Source organism: Lynx canadensis, chromosome A3 (genome assembly GCF_007474595.2).
Source record: "Lynx canadensis isolate LIC74 chromosome A3, mLynCan4.pri.v2, whole genome shotgun sequence".
Lineage (NCBI taxonomy): Eukaryota > Metazoa > Chordata > Mammalia > Carnivora > Felidae > Lynx > Lynx canadensis.
This window is the reverse complement of record NC_044305.1, coordinates 105,542,274-105,569,324: the sequence shown is the minus strand read 5'-3', so window position 1 is coordinate 105,569,324 and position 27,051 is coordinate 105,542,274.

Below are 27,051 nucleotides of genomic sequence, written 5' to 3'. Positions count from 1 at the left end.
TTGGACAGCAGTGATGCACACAGTGTGCTACACTTATACAGGGCTCCATAAGGCACTGCCAAGTGCACCTCTTCATCTAAGCCTCACATTACATTATGATCCTGTATGCAGGCATCCAGTGCCATATGACAAACCACCCCCAAACTCGGTGAGTGACTTAAAACGATAGCGTTACTGTTGTTCGCAAATTTGCAAGGTGGGCAGGGCTCAGCAGAGAAGCCCTTCCTCGCTACTTCATTCACTACCACCTGGGTGGGGCAGCTTGAAGGCTGAGGGTCGGAATCACTCTTGCTCCCATGTCCGGCCTGTGCTGTTGGCTGAGACCTTGGCTAGGACTCAGCCGGAATCGACAGACGAGTGCCCTCTCCATGTGGCCTGCGCTTCCTCACGGCATGGCAGCCGAGCTCCAGCGCGAGAAACAGACAGAGACAGAGAAACGGACAGAGAGAGAAAGAGCCAGCCAGTGGAAGCCACATGCCTCTTATGACCCAGCCCAGGAAGCCACACAGTGTCATTTCTGAGACATCCTATTTGGTGCGGCGGCCCCAGAGACCTGCCTAGGTTCAAGGCAAAAGGACACAGACCCTGTCTCTTAATGGAAAGTGGTAAGGTTGTGGAAGAGCATGTGGCCCTAGAAATACTGCTATGGCCCTTTTGGAAAATACACAGAGCCCCAGTTTATAAAGGAGAGCACTGAGGCGGGAAGCTACATGGCCAGTGCAAGAGCACAGAACCCTTGAGTAGCAGAATCAGAACTGGAAGCTGGGTCTTCTGACTCCAAACCCCAGGTTTTTCCTACTGAACAGTGTGCCTTCCAACCCCATCTAGTGGGGCTTCAGAAAGGCCCAGGCCGTTCCCATATAACAAGGCCTTTCAGAGCCAGCCAGCCAGCTCCCTCACACACACACACACACACACACACACAGCTTCTCCCAGTAGTCTGTTTATCCCACTGGACCTGGTGAGGGGAAAAGCTCCTCACTGGGTCAGACCCCATTCTGCTTCACTGCCAGGCCGAGCTGAGCCAGGGGACCCAGGACTCCCCAGTGCTGGCGAGTCCTGATGCTCTGGGGTGAGGGTGGAGGGATTGACAGGGTGCAGTCTGGGATGTGTAATTCCAGACGACAGCGGGAGCTAAGAAGACTATGGGTAATTTGGGGAATTTTTGGAAAATGTGAGTGTGATGTCAGCGTCAGTGAAAGAAAGAAAGCTGGGGGGATGAGGGGGAGCCCTGGAGGGGCTGGCCAGGAAAGGCGAGGGCAGTCAAGTTGTAATGGGAGAAACAGTTTATTAGTCTAGAAAAGTTTAACTTGAAGCTCCCAGCCTACCTCCACGCCTCTGCTCAGCATGGGCAAATAGCACAGATGTGATTATAATCCATGCTGGTTGAATCCAGGGGAAGAGGTGGGAATGTATTGATTTCTTCACAGATTATTAAACAACTAAGCATAAAGCCAGCTCTTCGCCAGCCCAGGGCATCAGCAGTAGCTGGGAAATCTCGGCCTGGGTCATTGCATGTGGGAGGAGGCTGCAGAGGTCAAGGGTGGGGCAGCCCACCCCTCAAGAGTCTCTGGGGAATTTGGCTGATGCTTCTAGGAACGCTTTGATTGACTTGTTAAGGCTGCATCCCCAGAACTGGGTGCTCCTCTAACACCCTTCCCAGAAGTGACCTCAGGCCCGAAGTTCTCATTGAATCCTAGCCTTCATGCACAGAGCCAGGAAGCATTCAGCACACATTAGGGCAGCATTGCCCTGATGGCAATGCGTCATCCATCCGCAGCCAGACACAGCTAGCTGGCCTCACGGTCTCCCACCCACTGCTACGATCCCTGTGGCCTTGGGCAAGTCACTGAACTTCAGGAAGACTGGGTGAAAGCGAAGCAAGAAGATCTACGCCAAAGAGCTGTTATGAGCCCTAACTAGGAACATAGGCTCCTACCCCAGGGTCTGACCTATACGATTAGATACACGGGCATTCTCATCCCCATCTGTTTTCCTCTTCCATTCTTTTCCACAAACCCCAAACCACGATTCATCCAAAACTTATCTAATTCAGACAAGCAGTGCCAGAGAGAGGCAAAGCTGATAAAGTGTTGGGGGTGGTGGGGAGAAGAGATCCAAGGAGGCACTTTCTGCCTTTAGGAGGCACTGGTGTAGGAGGCCTTGTAGGACACTGGGCCAGAGCGGGGGTGCCAGCCCCCACTGTGGGGAGGGTTCCTCTTATCATCTTGTGCTGCCTGTCCTTAAGGTCTGGACAGTCCCAAAGCCACCCACTCCATCAGACCCCAGCAAGGTGCCAGCAAGAACAAACAAAAGCATAGGCACCAGGAGAGAGGCTGCTTCGTCGCTGTCTTGGAGACGTGGTCCCAAGCTTCTCTCTGCCTCTATTTTCTCACCCAGAAGATAGAGTTGGACTGATGGTGTCCTATGGCTTCCTCGGTTTCATCCTCTTTCTCCTCCTGGCCCCTCCCACTGCTTGGCCCCTCCCACTCCTTCCCCTGAGGCCTCAGCCAGACAAACCAGGCTTATCAAAAGGGAGGAACTGGGCTGTAGGTTGTTCTCTAAAGTCCTTTCTGTGGCTGCAACTTCGGAGCCCCCTCACCCCGCCCCCACCCCGGCCCAGATTCCACTTTTCTGAGCCAGGACTGGGGTTTCGGTAGGGGGACCACAGCCCTTGACTTTCCTGGAGGACTCTGATGCTATTCTCACCCTTGTCCCTCATGGGTTTCTGTCCCTCTGGGGTGCTTGAAAGGTCTTAGGCCACCTCTCAAGGTTCCAAGTTAAAAATATTTTCTCTAGAACCTTAGGAATGGGACTGAAAAATAAACAGACTCCAATCTTGTCTTCAGGCTTTATTTCGAGACTATTAACAGCCTGAAACAATCCTCCCCTCCCCTTTCTCCTCTCCTGGCAGATCCAGCATCCTCCAACTCAGTCCTGCCTGGGCCGGATTAGGGATGGGAGGAGGTTATGGTCCATGGAAGAGTCATACCATGAACTTTATGGGGTTTGCAGTGGCCAGGTGCAGAGCTGGGTCCCTCCTTTTCTCAACAACAGCCAGAGAAACGAAATGCAGGCTCCAGAGAGCATCCAGTTCTGTGGAGGGGCAAGTAGAAAGGCAAGGGGATGGGAAAACAAACAGGTTTATGAAGACAAAGAGGAGTTTTTGTATGGGCACAGGGGACAGCCTTCGGGTGAGGAGGAATAAGAGAGTTATGGGGAGATTGGTCATGTCATAATCAACAAGTGGCAAGGGGTAGGAAGTTTTTGTGGGTTGTTAGGAGGTTACCCACGATGGCAGTAATTTTCAGGCAGGTATTGGGAGCTGGATTGAATCTGAGAAGAACCCATGGCCACCTTTCACCACTGCTCACAATCCCCAGAGGACCCTGGCCATGATACTCCCTCCGGAACCAACTCCTGTCTCCCCTAACCTCAGACCTTCTGCTCCAAGGAGGAGCCTTAGGGCAGCTGGAGCCTAACATTCCCTGGGCTCTTCCAGCCCCAACATTTATCTTAGGGTTATTTTCACTCCCAAGAACAAAGAAGCTTTCTATTCAGCAAGTGGCGAGAACCCACACCTCTGACAAGCCATAGATCACCCTTGGGGAGAGCGGGAGGGACGGGTGGCCAGCACGTGGGGCTGCTTCTCCCTCCCACCCAGACCCTCAGAGGGGGCGTCTGGCTCGTGGCTTGCTGTAGGGTCCTGGGCAGAAGACAGAAATGGTGCAGGACAGACTGGTTCTGTGAGCCAGAGGCCAACCTGTGTGGGAAGAGAGGGAAGTGAGGGTGGGGGCATGACTGACTCTCAGGAAGCAGTTCTGAGCAATCCGTGCTTGGACCCAAACTCCCTGGGCCCAGTCTCCTTACATGAGAGATAAGATGATCATCCAAATCGCCGGGATCGGGGAAGGGGGGAGGGGCCTCTAAAAATATAAAAGTAACACATGCCCACGGTCGATAAAGGCCAATACACAGAAAAGGTATATATTGGATTCAACACCCACAGTGCCTGCCACTGAGGCTGAATTTTTTTTTTAATGTTTGAAGAGGAGTTTTAATTTTTATTTTTGTAGCTGAATTTCTTGTTTCCTTCAATAAATATATTTGAATACACTAGCATGTATAGGTATGGGCACACACCTATACATACATATGCTTATAAACTATCCATTTTCAAACACTTGGTAAGAAATTAAACACATTGTTCTACAATGTCCTTTTTACATTTAACTGTATAGCTTGTAAGTCACTCCACCTTTGTACATATACAACTATCTCCTTTTTACTGACTGGTTAGTATTCCATTGCATGGCTCTTGATGGATATTTAGGTCATTTCCCATCTTTTCCTATTACAAATAACACTGCACCAAATATCCACGTAACCTATTTCTTTGTACACATTTCTGAGTACCAGTAAGGTATGTTCCTAGAAGCAGAATCACCAGGCAGACCAAAGAGCATGTGCATTCATTTGATTCCAATGGATATTGCTAAACTGCTCTTTATAAACGCTGTTCTTATTTACACAGATGCCGACAATGTATGAGAGTGCCTCCCATCTTAGGTGAACTCTGTGTGTTATACAACTTTTTGATTTACATTAATGTGATAGATGAGAAAAATGGCATTACGTTGTGGTTATACCTCGCATTTCACTCATTGCAAATAAGGTTAGAAAACTTAATGTGTTTAAAAGCCATGTGCACTTAAGGGAGCTTTAAAATATACAGATCCTTGCATCCCATGCTCAAAAATCTAATTCACTGAACCCCAAAACTGTATTTTTTTAAAGTGACTGGGGTAAGGATTTCTTACAGAGAACATAAAAAACACTATCCATGAAAGAGAAGCTGATACACCGTCCTTTAAACTATAAATGTCCATTCATTAAAAGAGAATGAAAAGTCAACCAACAGACTGGGAGAAGATATTTTCAATATATATATTGTTTTTTTTTTTTTTTTTTTTTTTTTTCAACGTTTATTTATTTTCGGGACAGAGAGAGACAGAGCATGAACAGGGGAGGGGCAGAGAGAGAGGGAGACACAGAATCGGAAACAGGCTCCAGGCTCTGAGCCATCAGCCCAGAGCCCGACGCGGGGCTCGAACTCACGGACCGCGAGATCGTGACCTGGCTGAAGTCGGACGCTTAACCGACTGCGCCACCCAGGCGCCCCTCAATATATATATTGTACAAAGATCTAGGACCAGCATATATGAAGAAGTCCTACAAATCAACAAGAACAATTAAAAATCAACAACCGATTTTTTTTTTAGGTAAAAAAAGACACAGACACTTCACCAATGAAGATAAATGAATGACCATATACATATGAAAAGCTTAACTCATAACTCATCAGGGAAAGGTAAATTAAAACCACAGCGACATACGATCACCAGTAGCACTCTGGTATTCAACAAGCAACTTTCCAGGAATTAAAGCTTTTCTTTGGCGTCAATACTCCCATGAGGGCTGACGTTAAGCCAAGGTGACTTTGCTGATCGCATAATGAGGAAGCGATGTAGACAATGGACATTTACAAGCCACACAGGCTGGTTCCAGCACATCACTGAGACCACTACACAACTGCCATGAAGGCTGAAATGAAAAAGTCTGACCATACCAAGTGCTGGTAAGATTGTAGAGAAAGTAGAACACTAACAGCTTGCTCGTGGGAAGTTGTTACTGGAAAAAAAAAAAATTGGTACAGTGTAAATTGGTACCATCACAGCGGAAAACTGTCTCTTAAAGATAACATATTCTGATTCTATGAATATGTACACCCCCACAAAAATGAGTGCATATGTAGTGGCTTATTTTAGGTATCAACTTCATGGGGCCATGGGATGCCCAAACATTTGGTCAAATATTTTTCTGGGTGTGTCTGTGAGGGTGTTTCTGGCTCAGATTAACTTTTGAATCAGTAGGCTGAGTAAAGCAGATTGCCTCCCTGATATGGGTGAGGCTCAGCCAATCAACTGAAGACCTGACTAGAATAAAAAGGCTGAGTAACAAGGAACCCCTCCTGTCTGACTGCACTGAACCAGAGGGCATTGATTCTTTGGGGCATCTGGATTCAAACTGAAACATCAGTTCTTTCTGGGTCTTGAGCCCGCCAGCATTCAGCTCTCCTGGTTCTCAGTCCTCCGGTCTCTGAACTCACCATTGGTTCGGTTCTCCTGGGTCTCCAGCTTGCAAAACACAGATCCTGGGACTTGTCAACTACAATCATGTGAGACGATTCCTTATAATAAGTCTCTCCTTCTCTACACACACACACACACACACACACACACACACACACTACTGGCTCTGTTTCTCCAGAGAACTCTGAATAATATAGCATATGTCCACCACAAAAATGTACAAGAATGTTCATAGCAGTTTTATTCGTAAGAGTCAAAAACTGGAAACGATCCCAATGTCCACCGATACAGTAGCATGGATAAATATATGGTGCTAGACTTGTACCATGGAATACTATCCCACAATAAAAAGAATAAACTACAGATCTACACAACAGCATGCATGAATCTCACAGACAAAATTTTGAAATAAAGGAAGCAGACACAAAAGACTTTATTTATATATATATACATATATATATATATATATATATATATATATATATATATATATATACCTCAACTTGGAGCATCCATGAAAACATATTCTGAATATTCGAGATGCTCCATATTCTGATATGGGTGGTAGCTACAAGGGTACAAAAATTTATCCAGCTGCACACTTAAGCTTTGTACCCTTTACTGTTCATATGATATACCCAATATAATTTTTAAATAAAAATGGTGTTTTAAAGCTAGCAGGTATTTCCGATGATCAGTCTAGTATAGGAAACACTGGACTTGGAATCAAAATTTCTCTTAGAGCCGGTGTTCTGTGAATGTGAGAAGAAATGGGCAGGATGGCACCAGGGCAAAAGCAAGAAGAAGGACGCCGGAGCACCTGCCTGGCTCAGTCAATAGAGTGGGCGGCTCTTGATCTTGTGGTCACGAGTTCAAGCCCTACGTTGGACGCAGAGTTTACTTTAAAAAGAAAAAGAGGGGCGCCTGGGTGGCTCAGTTGGTTAAGCATCCGACTCTTGATTTCAGCTCAGGTCCTGGCTTCACAGTTCATGGGATCGAGCCCCACACTAGGCTCTGCACTGACAGTGCAGTGGATTCTCTTGACGCTGCTTGGGATTCTCTCTCCCTCTTTCCCTCCCTGTCTCTCTCTCTCAAAATAAATAAATAAACTTTTAAAAAGAGAGAAAAAAAAGAAAGAAAAAGGAGCAGCGAGTAGAGGCAAGGATGGAAAATGGAAAGACAGGGAGAGCAACTGAAAATACATTTAATTCAGCCAACATCTATTTAACAGCTGTTACGACCAAGGCACTGTGCTAGGTAGCCAGAAGGTTAAAAATAAGCAGAGTGCAGCCCCTGCCCTCAAGAAGTTTGCCAGCTTGTGGAAGACATAATTCTACATTGCGAGGCAAAGCACGGTACATGCCCCACCCCCCAAAGGGGGCACCAAGAGAAAGCTCTGCAAGTGGAAAATGGCATTCGGTTGGGCATGAAGTTCATCTGGAAAGACTTCACAATGGGCCAGGCACTTGAACGAGGCCTCAAAGGATAGGGAGAATTCTGCTAGAGAGAGATGGTTGGAGGAAGATATTTATTCGGGATCCTTTCGAATGAGCCAGTGCACAGGGCCAGTGTAACCCTTGAGCACTGAAGCTCACCAGACTCCCCATGAGATGGATGAAGAAATAATCCACAGAAGTGGCTAGTGGATGTCTACTGACAAAGCCAGAAGGCATTCCAGGTCTCATCCAGGGACTAGAGATTTCCCAAGGAACCATAAAAGAGACAAATGTGCTCAGCCCTTCTCAGCACAGAGGATAAAGTTATTATTTGTTATGGATTCCTTAAAGAGCAGGGGGAGGAGGGGCTGCATGGGGACCAGAGTCAGTAAGAACAGGCTAGAGGCAATGGCCATAGTCCAGGGCTGGACCAGCCAGGACCTGAAGTAGGAAAATGGCAATGACAAGGCAAAGGTTGGGACACAGGAAAGCTGGAATCAACAAATTATGACTACAGCATATGCTCCCTGAGGTAGGGGCTCTGTCTATCTTGAACAAGTGAATTTCCAGTGAATTTCTAGCACCTAGTGCGGTGATGGGTACATAGGAAATACATAATAATGTTTGTCGGACAGACTAAAAGGAGTGAGGGACAGGAAAAAGACAAAGATGACAGCCTTCCCCTGGGTGAAAATTTACGTGAGTAGGAAGATGGGAACTCAAGAGAAGATGGTTTGGAAAGGAAAGAAGAAGATGATGGTTAACTGAGACAGAAATCCTAGCAGAACCCTCTTCTGGTGCAATCTAGTAGAAACAAGACCGTGGCTGGGATCAGACAACGAACTAACAATTTTATATGTGATGTCGTCCTTGAGAAGTGACTGTTGCAGCTGCATGACCAGATGACATGGGCAAGAGAGAGAGCAGAGAGAAGATGAGTGAGGACAGAACTCAAGGGTAAGACGCTGGGGAGGGCAGCAGGAAAGGAGACAGAGAAGAATCAGGACAGTGGAGTATCGCCACAGTCCATGGAAGACAGAACTTCAAGAGGAAGACCCTCTCAGTCATTCTATATGAGAAATAATTGTGTCCCCCTGCTCCACAGTAACCAGAAACAGAAGAGTTTAGTAGACAGTGTGGACTTGAATAAGAAACAGACAAGCCTTGGACTAAATATAGCTTTAGTGCCAGTAATAGTGACAATCTTGAGCAAGTTCCTAAAATCTATTTCCCAAATGATTGGATTCTGATTGGTTATAGAGTGCAATTGATATAAATCTATAATTCCGGGTTGCTGTAAGGATTAAGTAAAGGTATATGATAATAAATGAAATGTATATAAAATACCCAACAGAGGGACTAGAACGTAGTTGGCATTCAATGCCTACTCACTCCCCTTCTCTGGCCCTCCTGCGTACTAGGACAGGAGTACTAGGACCTCCTGCGTACTAGGACCATTTGGGGAAATGAACGCTCAACATAGACTACTTGAGGTATATGTAAGAGACCTAAGCGCACTCCAGAACCACTTGCCAGGACCGGGGGGAGCCGCTGCCATGCTGGTCAAGCCACTGAACCTGATCAAGCTGCTCCAGAATACTGCAGTCAGTAAGGAGATGTTGGTGACCCTGCAAAGATGGTGGCAGCAGCATCGAGGATGCAAGAGCAGAGTCATCAACCATCTCCTTGGCAGCAAGAGGAAAGAGGCAGAAGTGCCACTGAAAGACTAACCACAGAGACACAAGTGTCCTTGGGTTGAGAGCAATCTGAACAAGTATGTGGGCCAGGGGGAGAAGGCAAGCTAGGAGATACAAGAAAGACAAAGGCCTGGGGCTCCTGGGTGGCTCAGTCGGTTAAGCATCGGACTCTTAATTTCAGCTCAGGTCATGATCTCACAGTTTGTGGGATCAAGCCCCATGTAGGGCTCCACACTGACGGCACAGAGTCTGCTTGGGATTCTCTCTTTCCCTCTCTCTCTCTCTCTCTCTCTCTCTCTGCCCCTACCCCGCTGGTGCTCGTGCTCTATCTCTCACCCTCTCAAAATAACTAAATAAGCATTAAAAAAAGGAAAGACAAAGGCTACTCAAGACACTCAAAGTGAAGGGCTCAAGCCGAGGGGTGAACCAGGTTCCATGACATGATCCTAAGACTGGTATAACATGACCCTTTAAGAAGGCAAATTTATAAATTTATGATTACAAATTAGATACAAAACTGTATGTTTATTTAAAATGAGAAAATCATTCACACTAAAATTTTGAAAAAATTTATGCTGATAAACACCACAATCACAAAACCCAGAAAATAACATACATTATTAATTAATTGCTCGATACACCCCCTAGAATACTTTAAGAAAAGTATTTTAGGTTGTGTGTGTGTGTGTGTGTGTGTGTGTGTGTATTTTTTTGATTGCTTTCCTCTTACATCAAAGGTTTTGTGGCATATCTCCTATAGAGAGCACAGAAAAGTAACTCAGTCTTTCCCCCAGCATGGTTAATCAAAATTTGTTTTTTATTATTGATGGTTTAGAAAAAAATTCAGCTTCATAATCGATATTGGTAATGTCACATAAATTTTTAGGATTATTGCCATATTCGGGAAAACCACTATCAAGATCCTTTCGTCTCTAGAAGCTATGGTATTTCGCGGCATGTCAAGTTCTCTTGTTACAGAGACTTCATTTTAAATGTCTTTTGACTTGATAGTATCAATGAGCCAGGTTGTTGATTTTCTTACTATAGTGGTTAATCATGAGTGTTGTAGCAACTCACTGATGTCAGTATTAAACAAGACATTTAAATAATGATTCAGTGATGAGAATCACAAACCTACGACTCTACAGACGAGCATTCTAGCTATTTGGAGCACTGCTGCAAATGTGTGCTCTGTACACATAGGAATTCTGATTAAATCACATTTCTCAGAAAAAAGAAAAGAAAATGTATGGTGCATTACTATTGAGTGTATTCCTGGCAGGAGAGAATTTTCCCTGTGACTTGGCACTGATGATGAGAACCAAATTCTCACAGCTTTTACCTTTCTGAAGGAATGCAAAATTATTTGCTAGACTAGCCTCTAGGTCTGCAGCAAGTTGCATGGTGACTCCTAAAAGATATGTCCTTGTGCTAACCCCCTGAACCTGTGAATTTGACCTTATTTAAAGGAAATGTCTTTGCAGGTGTTATATTAAAGATCTTGAGGGGCGCCTGGGTGGCTCAGTCAGTTGAGCCTCCAACTCTTGGTTTCGGTTCAGGTCATGATCTCATTGGTTCATGGGTTCGAGCCCCACATCAAGCTCTGTGCTGACAGTGTGTGGAGCCCTGTTTAGGATTCTCTCTCTCTCTCTCTCCTCTCTCTCTCTCTCTCTCTCTCTCCATCTCTCTACGGCCCCCTCCTCCCCACTCGCACTGCCTCTGTCTCTCTCAAAATAAATAAACTTAAAAATTTTGTTTTAAATCTTGAGATCATCCTGGATTATCCTGATGGCCCTAAATCCCATGAAAGTGTCCTTATAGCAACAGGAAAGGAAAGGCAGGGACTCAGAGGAGGCCACGTGAAGAGAGAGGCAGAAAAATGGAGCGACGCAGCCACACGCCAAGGAGCACCAAGGGCTGAAGAGACACAGAAGTCCAAGAAGAATTCTTCCCTAGAGTATCTGGAGGGACGGTCAGCCCCTGGCCCCCAGAGCTGAGAGAATACATTTCTGCTGTTTCAAGCCATCCAGCGTGCGGCCCTTTGTTAGAGCAGCTAGAAAAACTAATACAGGTTCCATACATTCCAAACTTTGTTTCTCCTTACTCCCCAAACATTTCCTGTGGGCTGCCATAAGACACGTTTCACGGTCTCCAGCCATGCACCTCAAGGTGCCGGGTTAAGTCAGCACCAGCATGCTGCAGAGAAGCCCCCGGAAGCCCTTCCCCCTGCGGATGGCTGACAATAATTTATCTACACATGCGAGTGACCGGAAGCCTCATACACACATCTCACTAAACCCAGACTCAACACGTGCTGGACTCAGCTTCTTCCCATTAGCTGGGTACTCAACAAACCTTCTCACCCCTTCAAGGCCATTCAACACAAGCAAAAACGTGAAGGCAAGGCAATCAGAGCGGAAGGAGGCAGGACTTCTTAGCAACCACGGTTAAAATACATGATGCTTGTAACTTTACTGGAACATATCATCCCATGGATGCACTAGTAGAGTTCCGCCCCTGAGTCCCTGGAAGGAGTTGAACAAGAAGGGGGCTCTGAGCTCAAGTTCTGAGCTTCCTGGTAATCGCCTCAAGGTCAGCCTCCAGCAAGAAGGACCACATCTTTCCCCTGAGATCTAAAATGCACAGCCAACCAGCTTTCCAGTGACTCAGTTTCTAGAAGGAAAGCAACTCTGACAAATTTGAATGGTTCTAGGAAGGCAAGAGCACAGGAAAAGTATAAGAAAGGAAGAAAAAAAAAAAATCCTAGGAGCTCACAAAGGGCCCCTTTAATTATACCAAGAAGAGGAAGGAAGGTGTGGACCCACTCTTGAGGATATACTTAGGGCAGAGCAGTGATGTCAATGGCCCATGGAAGAGAAGTGAGTATGGCAAATCCAAACTTACTTTCATATTCTAGGCAAGATTTATCAAATAAGAAAGAATAAATATTTGTAAACTGAGGTTAAAAGCTGAAGTTACATGAAGAGGTCCTGAAAGTCTGAGGCTTCTCTAAATGGAGATCTGTCAGCTCACCGTAACATCCAGGGGATAAGAACCTATGGATGAAATAGTCCTGTAACTTCAGCGCATCATGCAGGTTGGGAGAGATGCTGCATTTCTGTAGCTGAGCAGATACAGTAGGGACTTTGAAAACAGAAGGGTCAATACTGGTAACTGTAGATTATCCATCTCGGGCAAGATTCTGGCACAGACTTTGGGCAATATGTGTGTATTTGTGTGTGTGTGTGTGTGTGTGTGGTGTGTATGTGTAATTTCCAGGACAAGTTTCCACGTGCCATCAGGTTCCCAGAGAAGTTGGTGACCCCTAAAATGGTTAAAAGCTACTGACCAAAGATTTTCTTTCAGGAAAAATTGCTTAAACCCTTGGACTCTTCCAATCCCCTCTGTCCACAGGTGGGGGAAACTGAGGACATGGGAAAAGGGGTCTGTTCAAGGTCTGTTCCTTCCTCAAGTTCTCACTGCCCCACCCCCACCCCCACCCTTTACATTGCTTTTTCCAAAATGCTTCTCTCTCCATCAGAAGGTATAAAAGATGCCCAGAGCTTGGCTGTGGGAGCAGGGTGCGATTTATGAGCTCTTTGTATCCCTTCCTGGGAAGGGACGGACAGTTTTCTGAGCAATAACACTCAAACCAAAAGGAATCCCTTTGGATTTGGAAATCCCCAGACATTCTTTGAGAAATGATGAATAGGGCTTGAATGTAATGGGAAAATCATGGGAGACAGACTGGAGATGGGACGTCTTTTCAAAGAGCAGTTGGGGTTCTTGGAAAGGAAGGTCAGGATCTCTGGGAGCAGGGTGGGTTCCCTAAGGCTCCTCTGTCCTGCCAAGTTAATTTCAGTCTTTTTTAAATTTTATTTTAGAGAAGACAGAGAGAGCACAAGCTGGGGAGAGGACAGAGGGAGAGAGAGAGAACTAAGCAGGCTCCTGCTCTACGCAGAGCCTGACACAGGGCTTGATCCCACAACCCTGGGATGATGACCTGAGCAGAAATCAAGAGGTCAGATGCTCAACTGACTGAGCCACCCAGACGCCCATATTTCACTCTTTTTCATAGACTTTCCACTCCTGCCAGATTAGGAGAAGGAATTGACATTATTTATCTATATTTCTTCAAGCTCTTGGTGAAATTGCTTATATAGACAAGAGAAATAGTATGGATAGTTTGAAGATATAAACAGCTTCAGGATTCACCCTTGTTTCCCTCTGTTCAAACTTTTTATTTATTTTTTTATTTTTTAAGATTTATTTATTTAATAATCTCTACACCCAGTGTAGGGCTCGAAATCATCACTCCAAGATCAGAGTCACATGCTTCACCAACTGAGCCAGCCAGGTGCCCTTGTTCAAACTTTTTATTAGTGAGTGCATGGGAATATTGCTGGCATGCTTACTAAATTTGCAAGCATTATCAAGCTAGAATTATTAACTTTTCAATCAACAAACTTTATCAAAAACTTCTAATGAAGAAACCGAGGAGATGAAAGACACTGTTTCCTGCAAACTCAGGAACCAGGAGCAAAATAAACAAGTACACAGTTACAGTGCACTGTGACTGTGCTGCCACAGAGAGGGAGGCATGGGGGGGGGTGGTGGTTACAGGAGCCCAGAAAAAGGGCCCCAACCCAGATTGTAATTTCCATGAGGAGGTGATGGGTGAGGAGTCTTGAGAACAAGGCAGCAGTTAGCAGAGCAAACCTGGGAAGGAGATGACCCACTGGAGGGAAAACATATACACAGGCCCAAGTGCAGGTAAGCCCTGGTCTGTTCAGGAAGCTGCATGTGGTTCTGGATAGCAGGTATTCATGGAGGTCATTCAGTGGCATCAGCCAACAGATGGTCTGGTCTGGTTTGAAGGGTCCAAGATGGCTTTGCCCACATTTCTGATTATTTGCTGGCTGGGACTGGATTCAGCTGAGACTATTGATCTAGTGGCTTCACCAGCATGTTCTAAGAGTGACTGGACTTTTTACATGGTGGCTCAGAGAGAGTGTTCCAAGAGACCAAAATGGGAGCTTTGGGTAATTTATGACCTACCTTGGAAATTCCAGACATTGACTCCCAATGCATGCTGTTGGCCAAACAAGTCACCAGAGCCAGCCCAGATTCAAGGGAGGGGGATGAGACCCCATTTCTCAATGGGACAAATGTCAAAGGATTTGCATCATCTCTAAGCCACCACAATGGAGAGAAGGTCAGGGAAGTGACGCTTATATTTTCAGAAAGATAAAGTTATGGTGTCCAGGAAGGAAAAAGATGGATGGAATTCAGCTAGGGAGTTGAGGGTGCTCTATAAAATGGCTTAAGTCTTAATAAAACCAGTATAACTCATCAGCCTGATGGCCTGGTCTTCCCTGCTCTTCATTCTTTCAACAAGCACTGATTTTGTGTCCACTCTTTTCCAGCCCCTGGACAAGGTGCTGGGGAGATGGCGTGAATAAGACACTGTTCCTGTATTTAATCCATAAATCCATAAGTAAGTGCAACAGAATGTCACAAGGGTTGCATCTTGGAAGATGAGGGGACTCTCTAGGTACCTGGAGAGAAGAGCGGGGAAGAGGGCATTCCAGGCCAATAAGCAGCAGGGACAAAGCTGTAGAGGCATGTGGTGGTTGGTTTTAGGGCCGTGTCAGCATGCTAGAATACGGGATATGGTGGCCTCGGCAAGAGCAGAAACAAAAGGGACAGCATTCAGACCCAGATGATGTCTGCCGATGGCTCAGCAGTGTGGGGGGGGGGCATGCGGGCTCTTTACCTGTTTGCCTGGTATCCTTTCACAGAAATAGCCCATAAGGCACTAGAATGATGCCTGCTTATTGCCTTGCGGGGGCAGAGGAACAGAACCAAATGATTGCCATTCCCAGGTACTTCTTCAAAGTGATCAGAATGGGAGAAAACTGGTCAGCTGGACCCCAGGTGCCAGAGCAGGTAGGATGTGTTTCTGGCCACAGGGGCCCCTAGAACTCAGCCAGCTGACTCTGTGCCTCAGGTCCTAAGCCAGAGTTCCACGGTCCTACCCCAGCTGCCTGGGGTAGACAAGAAGACAGACAAACATCAGGGCCCCCTGCCTCTACCTGCCCTCCTGCCTTCACAAGAGCCAAAAGAGATACACCCCAACATTGGGTTTTACCAGGCTTCAGTGGAGGCTACTGTGGAGTTCATATGTGACATCTCTCAACACCAAACACTCTAGGCAGGGGGGAGGGGTTGGTGGGGAAGGCCTTATCTTATTCAGCCCAAAATTTCATAGCAGGACCAAGGGTTTGGTCCCAATGAGCATGGAAATTCAGGTGTGGCATAATCCTCAGACAGCCCCACTGATGAGCTTCCCAGAGTTCAGCAAAGCAACTGACCCAGCCCTAATCCCAAATACCAACAGCAAACCACATCCTAACCCAAATCCTTTCAGACCCTTATCCTCTTTGCTAACTCCACAACCATCTGAATTCCAGCCCAGTACTCATCTAACCCTATGCTAATACCAAATAAAATAACAAAATAACCTATACATTTACCTCCAATCAATCCGTACTGCCTTCAGCCCTAACTTTGACTCCAATTCCAACCTCACCCTAGGTCAAAGCAAAGGAAGGGTCTCTGGAGAGAAAATCACCACTGCTCCACAATCTGGAGGCCTTGACCGACAGCTGTCTACAATTTGTAACTTGAAATGTGTCTTGAACAACTGTCCTCCGGGTTTAAAACCTGAGAGGAGACTATTGCCATTATTAAAGGATTTAATGCCCAGAAATCTATTTGGAAAGAATCAGACCTTAGAAATCCATAGCTGAGAAATAGAGGCATTTTAGTTATTTCCTCTTCAAACAGCAGACTGGGATGAAAATTCTTCTATCCCAAACCTTGGGCTGCCAGGAGTCATCGGGAAATGGGATTATCTTCAATTTATAAATGTTGAATAACTGCCAGCTTCTAAGGAGAGAGGAGATAAGTTGAAGAGTCCAAAGGAGAAGCTAGATTTTTTTTAAAGAGACCCCAGCACGTTTCGTTCTGACTTAGTGTCTGGCCTTCTCCCCACCCTGGAAGGCTGGTTAGGGGTGCCCAGCCCATGGCCCAGAGGCTAAGAGCCTGAATGAGGGGCAGGGAAGGTGGGGTTTCAGAGCATGGGGCCCGAGCTAAGTCCCAGAGTTGTGTTCTGTAGGAGAAGGCAGAGGTCAGTCTGGAAATGTGATTCCAAAGTGGGCTGTCAATCAGGGAAATAAGACAAATAACTGAGGCTGAGACACAAAGCCCAGGGGCGGGATGGCTGGAGCGGGGAAGGCCAGAAAGAGAAACTGCAGGTTGGGGCAGGCCAGTTGGGGGATGGGGGAGGCAGTCTGGAGAAATTCCAGGATCCAGGTGCCAGTACCCCACCCAAGCAGGTTTTACACCCTAACAGCACAAGTTTGCATGGAAAAGCCAGATTCCTTTTTAATCACACTTTTTTTTCCCCCCACAAAATTGGAGAATATTTAGCAAGTCTAAAAAAGTTTCTAGAAGCGAATTAAAATTAACTACAACCCCTAGGGGCGCCTGGGAGGCTCAGTCAGTTAAGCGTCCGACTTCAGCTTCAAGTCACTATCTCGCGGTCCGTGGGTTCGAGCCCGTGTCGGGCTCTGGGCTGATGGCTCAGAGCCTGGAGCCTGCTTCCGATTCTGTGTCTCCCTCTCTCTGCCCCTCCCCCATTCATGCTCTGTCTCTCTCTGTCTCAAAAATAAATAAACGTTAAAAAAATTTTTTTAACTACAACCCCTTGACTTGGGTTACGGTCATTTAAAGGGGCAATGTGACTAGCACTTCGTCATTTCAAGAATTTGTCCTCTTACCTTCCAGGCTTAGTTGCTAACATCTAGAAGAAAACAGCTTCTGCTCTCTTTCTTCATCCAAGAGGACAAGACCTCCTGACCAGAAATCAAGGCACAGCTGAGGCTGACTGAGCAGATGCTATTCCCTGCACAGGAAGGGAGGTGGGGGTCCGTTCAGAAGATGCGTGCTGGTTGTCTCCCGTGTGGCGGCGCTGTGCTGGCCCCGGGGTTAGAGCCTGGCACATACCACCCCTTCTCTGGGCACCTCCACCTCCTGCAAAGGCTACCGATGGTCCCCAGGCCAGCTTCCTCCGTGTATCACTGACACACCCCCGTGTATACCCACTCCCATACTCCCACACCACAGCATCACACAGGTGCCTGCACCCTCGCAAATACATTTGCGGACGCACACAATCACTCACACCGATGTCTTCGCTTGCACGCTCACATCACAGCGACATACACTTACACGCTCAAAGACTACACATGCACATGCATGCCCTCGGACACACTCTCACACATGCCGTCACTGATGAGCACACACTAGGTAGTCACCTGCTCCTTCTTTTGTGCTCCCTTGTCCCCTGGAGAAAAGTCAGCAGGTGGCATTTAATATAATTAATTATATAATGTCACTCACCCACCTCTCTCAGCCTGGATGCTTCCTAAGTTCACTCCGGTAAAGCCCACCTTCCTGCACAGTGCCTGGCACATGGTAGGTGTCGACGGTGTTCACTGCATGAGCCATGACCCGCTCCTAGACACCCCCTCTCTCTCAGGCTGGAGTTACAGCTGGGAAAACAAAATCCAAGGGAGCTCGTCAGAAAACTGGCAGGTGCTACAGCAAGTGTCTCCCAGCTCAGCTCTCCCCTGTGCCCCGTCTGGGGTAGACACAGGCAGACAGCACCCAGCCGGCAAGCCTTCCCTGCTCCTGCCACCCCTCCAGGTGACATCACCACAGGTCCCACCCTCGGCCTCAAGGAGCCGGAAATGGGGTTCCTCGGCCCTCGGAAAGTTGACCAATGCCGGGAAAGAGGGATGTACTCACCAGTTGCATGCAGGACTCTGGATAAACCTGAATGGTTGAGAAACTCAGAAGTGAAGAGAGCTGGGGCAGGACAGGATGAGACAGGACAGGGTGGGTCCTGCAATATTTGGGAGAGCAGACAGAAAAGGCGCCTCAGGAGGGGCAGACCAAAGCCTCACACAGTCACCTTGCCCTTTCTCTTGCTCAGTCAGCAACAGACCACAACCAGGGCCCAGACTGGATACCAAACTAACAGCACAGGCTCCCATCCCTATCCCTATCATGATGAACATACCATACTAGCAGTAGGATAGTCCATTCTACACACACACACACACACACACACACACACACAGCCTGCAGAGCTAAGGCAGGTCCAGGATATGGACCTTGGCCTGGCAGTGGGGGATCAGGGCTCAGAGCAGGGGAGAAGGTGGGCTGGGGTAGGGCTGTGGCCGCTTTCTGCGGTCAGAGCTGCAACTCTGAGCTCCTAAAAAGAGCTTCAGGTTTGGGGAAGGAGAGAGGACTTGGGGGTTGGGGAGAGGGCATCTCTGATCAGATTTGGCCATTATCACACATCCCTGATGCTGTGCCCCATCATGGGACTCCCCCCACCCCTCCCGGGGCCCCCATCACACAAGCACAACCCTGGAGAGCAGGCTCCAAACACCCCTCCGTGAGGGGCTCAAGGATGGGGGGAACCAGGACACGCTCTCCTCCTCACCCCACAAATACCGAATCTCCCTTTTGCCGTCTACAGGGCCAGCGTCAGGCATGACCTTTGCTCCTTGGTGCCGCCTCCTTCACCACCCACCGCCCGCCTGCTCGCCACCTTGGGGCCATTAGCATTTTTAAGGTTCTTATTCCCATACACATCCTGCCCTGGGATTGTCTCTTCCTCGAGGTATTAGCACCTTCCACCTGCCTTTTATCACCCCAGCCCCGCCTGCCTGGGGTCAGCCTTCAATCCACAAGCGTCTGGGGAAGAGCCAGGAAGCCTGCTCACACTCCTTTCACAGTTCATCCCTTTCCGTCGGAGGCATGTCCTGAGGTCCCGAGCCCCCTCCCACCTTTTCTCCCTTCCCCCCCACGAGAGGTGTTCCCATAATCAGTAGGCATCAGTCGGCTCTAATCAACCCCCTGTTTTGACTATTTTAGCAGCAATAAAAGGGCCATAAAGAGAAAGTCAGTGGGCCCTCTAGGAGCATGGATCTCCTTTGCTGTGATATAATGAAAAACACCAAGTGCTTCCTCAGAGCCCTAAGTGACAGCGTGGCAAGCAAAGCTATTGGAGGAAGCCTAATTATGCTATAAATTAAAGGCCTTTTTTTTTTACCCAACATTATGACCTTTAATAAGATTGTTTTTACAACCGGCTGTCAATAAATCATGCAGGAGCACCAGTAAGAAGCATTCTCTGAGAACTTCTGCGAATTTCATTAGCTGCAGTTTATTTGGTTTTGGCGAGCTATGATGTTTTTTAAATCTCAAATTAAAGGCTCTGAACCATAAAAGCTAATTCAGAAAAGTTCCTGTTTCAGCCTCTGAAAACAAGCTTCCCTAATTGCAGAAATTAGCTGAGATGTGGCCAGGCCAGGAGGTCATTAGCTGGGAAGCAATGACAAGTGGCTGGGACTTCACCAGGCCCAGCAGCCACGAGCCCCCTAAAAACCTAAAGGTGCCAGTCCCAGGGGACAGCTGGCCCTACAGTGGCCGGCTCTGGGAGGTCCTCGTCCTGAGGACTACTGATGTCAAAAGGGACAGGCCAGCTCAGCTACTGGGGCAGGAACGGCCCCAGCCAGTGTCCTTAGGCCAACAGATTGGGAATCCACAAAGTCGTTTAACCTGCCGCTCAGAACTCCCCACCCGAGCTTTCTTGACTTCAGTTCTTGTCCTCCTCAGAACACTAACATTGGCCGTATCAGTGTTATAAGCTTCCTGAAAGACATATAAGGAGAATATATAAAGAATAGGACATACAGGTGGCAAATTCAGAGGCATCGCCATGACAAAGGAGTGCACACAGTGAGCAGAAACATGGCCAATGGTGTGAGGTCTGCTGCCCACCTCTTAAGAAAGCAGGTGAACCTGCTATATGCCACACGCAGCTGGTGCCTGAGTACAGACTTACATCAGAAAACCTGCGTTTAAATTCCAGCCCTGCTATGAATTATGGAACCTTGTGTGGCATGTACAATTAAGATTGTGAAGCCAGACAGACCTTGTTCAAATACTGGCTTCAGGACTTGCCAGCCAAGTGACCTTAGGCAAAGTATGTCATCTTTCCGGGCCTCAGTTTCCTCCTCTGTAAAATGGGGATAGTCTCAGTAGTCTCCCCAGAGCATTGTTTTGAGCAAGAGGAAGCAGAGGCAGAGACAGGGCTGCTGTCTATCGGCTCTCAATAAACAGCAGCTGGTGACAATGGTAGTAAGAAGGACAACAGCATTTCCTCCTGGGTCTCAGCTTCACCCCCTACAAAAAGGGGGCTGGATCTGAAGGATTTCTAAGGCCACTTCCATCATGGAGTGGAAGTGATTCGAAGAGATGTAAACTCTCCTGCTTAAACCCTTCAAAGACTTCCCATTACCCACAGAATGAAGTCTAAGCTCCTCAGAAAGAGCCCATATGCTTGGATCCCTGCTGCCCACTCCACCCCTCCCCCCCCCCCACTCCACTGGACCTCTCCTGCCAATCACTGTCCCAGAGCTCAAGAGAATTTGATGCGCAATAGCCCCTGCCTCTGGGCTCAGGTACACAGTCTCCTCTCTGCCTAGAATCCCCCCTGGAGCCTCTTCACCTGGCTAAGACCTTCTCCCAGACCCCCAAAGTCACTTCTCCCAGGAAGCTCCCTACCCTCAGCCCTCCCCTCCCCCCCATTCCCACAGGATCTACTTGTAACACCTGCTACTTCTATCAGAGACCCCATCACCCCACACTGATGGTTTTGTCCAACCCACACCCTCACCTAAGTAGGCAGCAAAGACCATATTGATTTGGGTCCCCAAATCCCAAAACCATCCTTGGCATATGATATGCCCTTAAAATATTTGTCAAAGGAACGTTCATGAAATAGCATTCAGGGACAGAAATCTAGCAAAAACGGTATGCAGAAATAGATGAAGTTATTTTGTCAACAGACATTTGAGTTGTAACTAGGAGTTAGGTTTTTTTTTATCTTAATGAAGTAATTATACTGAAGATCGTCAGAAAACGAAACTTTAATACCTCTTCCCGTAGTCTTACCATCTGTTCATCATCTCTCTTTTCTCAGAGAACGAGGAGGGGAGACGGAGTCGAGATGAGACCTCATAGGGTGAGGCTGGGTCAGAAAGGATCGCCTTTGAAAACCAGGAGACACAGAGGCCATGCCCTGGGTGGGTTCCATTCTCCTCGCCCCCAACTCTTTTCCTCCACGCTCCCCAACCTTCCCAACTTCCACAGCCCAGGATTCCTTTCTCCTAGGGGAGAAACATCAGTGGTTCTAAAATTTCCGAATGAAAACCATCCGTGAAGTCGTGCGTGGGAAATGAAATGCCAGCACAAGGGCGTCAGTGACTGTGGAGAAATCATGGCATCTACACTCACCTGGGCTTCCTTTGGTCTGCCTCATTAATCAGCTCCCCAGGTCATCGGGGTGTCTCGCCTCAGGCTCACAGGTCTGGTTTTTGTATAATACACATTTCCCCCAGTTTTTATTTCATCTGCTTTTTTCAAGCAGCCTTTCCATTATTTCTGAACATTTGAGTTAAAAAAATGTAAATTACAGACGCCTGTGGATTGACGTAATGTGAAAAGAAGGCGGCTGTTTCCCCTCCCTCCAAACAGGGACCATGGTTTTTAAAACTAATAAACCCCTTAAACCTCATGAAGCCCACTTCAACCTTTTTAAATGGCTATTTGCAGAAAGGAAAAGGGAAAAAGAAGAAGCCAGGAAACATGTTTGGGGCAATGCCTTGGCAGGAGGGGGAATGACCCCTGCCAGGGCAGATGGCATCTGTCCCCTCCCTCAGGTCCAAGGTGGCAGCCCATGAAGAATCCGGGAGGGGAAAGCCTCCCACTCGTGGAAGAGCCTTGGAAGTCCTCATAGAAAGGAGAGACTGAATGGACAGATGCAGGAGACAGGAACTTCATGGTACAGAGAGGCTCTGGAGAAGGTGGGAGCAGAGGGATTGAGAGGGACATAGGAGGGATCAGTTTTGATACCCAAGTTGGGATAGTGAGTGGGAGGGCACTGGGAGGAGCAAAGGGTGAGGAAGGTGGCCTGGCCGGGAAGGAAAGTCAACAGGATCTGCCTTTTCTAGAAACAGGAATTGAATGTGGAGGAGACTATGAAGCTGGGAATCATGGGTGGAGCAGAGATCAGAAATAGCTCTAGGGAGACAACAAAAGCCACCTTTAAAAACTGATCCCACCTCTAATGTGTGCAAGACTCTCCTATTTTTGCCACTCAGTGAGGGTCCCACTCAGTAACCACTAGAGACAGAGTCAAGGGTCACTTATCTTACCCCAGAGGACTCTGGCTGACTGTCTACTCAGGCATTGGGTCCTGCTCGCCGTAGCCCTGAATCAAAATGCTTGGCAGAGAAACACACAGAAGGCATCCAGCAACATTCATAGAATGAATGAATGAGCTAACACACGAATGGATCAATGAATGGGTGAAATGACCGTCTTCGAAGCAACTGTAATCCTTCTGGAAAGAAGTACAGGTGCCTCTCTTCCAAGCGTACCAAAAGTATGCCCCAGAACAAGCCTACCATGTACAGCTGCACAGATACTAGGGATCCAAATCAAAAATTTCCCTCCCAAAGTGACCTCTCATTCAGAAAGCAAAAGTTCCTAGGAACAGCTGAGAAGTTTCTCTCTTGCTTTTTCTGTCTCTTCTAGGTTCAACAGGTGGAATTTCAAAATCAGAGAAGGACCAGCAAAGTTGATTTGGAAGTGCCCCGGGGAGAGGCCGGTGTGAGCCACTCTGCATTTGCCACATGGGCTGATGATCCTCCCCAGCTTCCTGAGGGATGGCATCAGCTCTTACAATTCTGAGGGTGAAACGGGTCTTTGGAGTTTCTGGATTTGCCTCCCGGACTCAAGGAGATTCCCAGCAAATCCGCTATTTACACTTGTAAATAGAAGTGTTTCGCTTCTATTCTGGTTTGGTTTGGAAAGAATTTCTCTAATGCTTCCACCTCCCGAACCATCGAGTAGGCTTTAAAAGTATCACGCTTAGCCCTTCCCTACCACACCCACACCAGAGGGCACGGCTAGGGTCCTCCAGGGGGAAATGCTTCTGCACCCTAGGTCCCTGGGATCCGTGCCTCCTTCTCAGTAGTTGCAATGGAGGGGCTAGATGAAGGGGAGATCATCCTTCAAATCAGCCAATGTCCCTTCCTCAGCTGAAGTCAAGGAGATGTGAATGGGTTGCCAGTCGAAAGGCAAATATAAGTGTCCCCCATGATTTGAGCTGGATGAGGGAAGCACACGCTTCATCACTGTCATTCTACTCTGGCTTATAATTTAGGGAGCAGAGGATACGTTCTCATGGAGCTCAAAATCTTGAGCTACAACTCTTCAAGCTAAAAGTACAATCACTTAAAAAAAAAAATACGACTGCTTATCAACTTTATGCACCTCCTATTTAGATGTGAAAAATGCTCCAGAGGGAAGTTTCATGAGCAAAGGCCAGAATTTACTGCGTATTTCCCACAAATAGGGCTCACTGGTTTGTTCTGCGAGAAAGAAAACCCAGAGGACCCACCCAGCAGGCCTCTCGGGCAAAACAGAATCTAAGCCAGATTAAAAAATCCACTTCAGGACTTTTTTATTGCTGGGGTGGGTTGGAGAACTGTCAATGGGCAGGAAAATAGCACATCTGGAATGTGGCTCTGTCCCCTTGATGGCTGGTATAACTCAACTTGTATGTCAGATCTTTTTTTGTTTTTTCTTTCTTTCTTTTTTTTTTTTTTTAATGGCCAAGATTTATCTGGCTTCTATTCATTTTTTAAGTCCAGGGTGAATACGATGGTTTGAATTCTATACGTTTACATTTGTGTAAATTAAAGTCGTATTCACTACCGGGCTGGTCTCTTGCTTGTCTTCAAGGTGAAAATGGCAAAACTAAGCACTATGATCCAAGGCACTGATTACCCTTCTCACCCAGAAGATACTAAAAGAGAAAGATCTTGTGATTTTCTTCACTGAAGCTATATCCCCTTTGTGCCTTTATAAAATCTGGTTCTGGAAAAGTTGGCGCCAAGATGCTCAAACTGAAAGTAGAATTTTGGATTAATTTAGTCAGTCATGTTCTGACTGTGGCAACAAGAGGCTATTATAGGCCTTTTTTGCAGCAAGCAAATTGGTTTGTAAAGTTGATAGAGCCATTTTAACTCCTAAAGGGATTTGAGAGGAAAGTGAGCGGACCCTTCTGGAGACAGTGGTCTATTGCTTTTTCGTCCAGGGGCTGATATCAGTTTTGACCATAAGGGAATGCCTTTTTCATGGAAGTCCACACTTGGCATTTGCTCTTAAGTTAAAAGCAAGAGCAATGTAATAAACGTTTGGTAACAACCCCCACATACTTAGATTTATTGGCTAGTTAAATCTTTAATGGTTAAAGTTAAAAACCTTTTATTTCAATGGCCTGGGGATTTGCACAGCTGGAAAGTTGCATTTTAATATATTCAAATTGGAATAGAAAAGCCAAAATTGACCAGGACATTGACTGTGTTTCTTGGATACTCCCAAACTCGTAGTAAGCAGATGGCAGGCATGGCCTTGCTGTAGGTCTACCTCCTCACCCAAGCCAAGCCTGAAGGGGAAAGAAGAGAGGGGAGAAGGAGGCATGCGCTGCAGGGACCTGTGGGGCGGGCTCCCTTCCTACTTTCACTCACCTGCTTCACTCACCTTGTTCTCCACCCAAGTAGTTGAGAAATCACAGAGCATCTATTCTCTGGCTCTGCCACCCAAGTGGCCCATATTGGTTGGGTCATGCCCTACCAGTTTTGCCCTTCTGGAAACTCAGCTGGTGGCATGCGAAAGCAGTGGCAAAGGGACTGGGGCACCTGAGTTGATGGGGGTTGATAACATGATGAAGGGAGATGGGGGAGAATGGACTATCAAGGCATAAGGACAGTACAGCGTCTGAGAGGTGAAAGTGATGGCAGGGACAGGGGGTGGTGCTGGTGACATTTAACCAAAGGAGGGAATTTCAAATTGCTTTCCATGAATTATCTCATGGATTCTGCAGTTTGGTACTATTTTACTCTCCTTTTACAGATAAGGAAACTGAGGTATACAGAGGCTGTCCGAGGGAGGGGCGCCTGGCTGGCTCAGTCAGTAGAACATGCAACTCTTGATCTCAAGGCTGTGAGTTCAAGCCTTGAACTCTCTTGAGTGTAGAGAGTACTTAAAAATAAATAAAAATCGTAAAAAAAGAGGTTGTCCAAGTTCATGTTGTTAGAAAAAGGTGGAGCCAGGATTCAACACCAGGCAGTCTCACTCGAGAGCCTGCAACCCTAAAAGCCTGCAACCCTCAAAGAGTGAAGGACGGGGACGCCCAACGTCTTGGAAACTAAGGAGCATGAGTGTTACAATCACCAGTAAAGCAGAACCAGTAAGGATTATCTCTGCTGCTTTCGGGACACATGAAAATGAAGAAATCGTCATCCTCACGCACAACTCACAGAGGCACACTGTCACTTCACCCGTCAGCTCTTCGGGTACCTTAACCCAGAGACAAAGACGTTCTGACAAAGAGGTTATGCGCTCATCTACTGACTTCTTGGGCACTTGCTGCAGAGACATCAGCAGAGACATCATGGGACCAATGCTCTCACACAGGTGCACCCACCAATCAGACTACGTCTCTGGCATCACATACTCACACACATTTGTGCATGCCACAGGGTATTCCTGGATGATCCCTTGGGACTCAGCGCTGCCATTATTTCTCAGATGACAGACTACCGTCTGTCCTGCTGACAGTGATCTACCTGGCCCACGGTGGATCCTGATGATGAAGGATAAAGCATGCGGATTCACACTGCCAGGAATATAAGATGATCCAAAGGCCCCCAGGACAAAGTAGAAATAAATAGGACCATCTACCCACCACTTCCAATCCCCATCCCAAGAGCCCTGAGCTGTCACCTAGAGAAGGGTGAACCCAGCCTTTGCTAGTGACCTTTGTCAGGAGGAGGTTAAAGCTCGAACCCGGGACTTGAGTCACCAATAGTCATCTCAGCATCCAGATGAAGGCTGAAGGCACGGGGGTCGGATCGCTCTTCTAAGTATACTTGATTGCTGGGTCCCAAGGAGAGAAGATTCTTGATGGAAAATGCCAGGCTCCCAGTGAATTTTCTAGTTCTGAAACACTAATATTTCTCATATGGAGGCTCACAGACGTTCACAGGGTTTTCGATTTCAAGGCCATTTTGGTTTTTTATGGGGTTTGATGTTCTCTGCACAAACATAGGTTTAATAATTGACAGAGTGCCAGGCTGCCCATTTTGGCACTTACAGGCCTGCCGTTCAGGACAGTGAAGCCACTCAGTTCATATGGCCCACAAAGCCACGACAGTCTACTGCCTGGCACAGAGACCTTGCCAATTGCAGGAAGTTGGGAATAAAAGAAAACGTTTCAAATAAAAAGATGTCAATTTAACAGCCAGGGACCTGGAAACAGATGTTCCTTGCATAGTCGGAGAGCCGCCCACCCGCCCGCCCATCCGTCCTCCGGGTTTTCAAAGTCACTTCTTGTCAGGTGCCCTGGTTAAGAGGGAGAATTAATGAGCTGTGCTCCATTTTACGGCTGCCGTCTGATGTGGGAGCCGTGTGCGGAGTGCTCCGCGGACAGGCCAGCCCGGCCCCCAGCCCTTCCTCCAGCAGCTCAGCTTGGATCAAAGCGGAGAGCAGCTC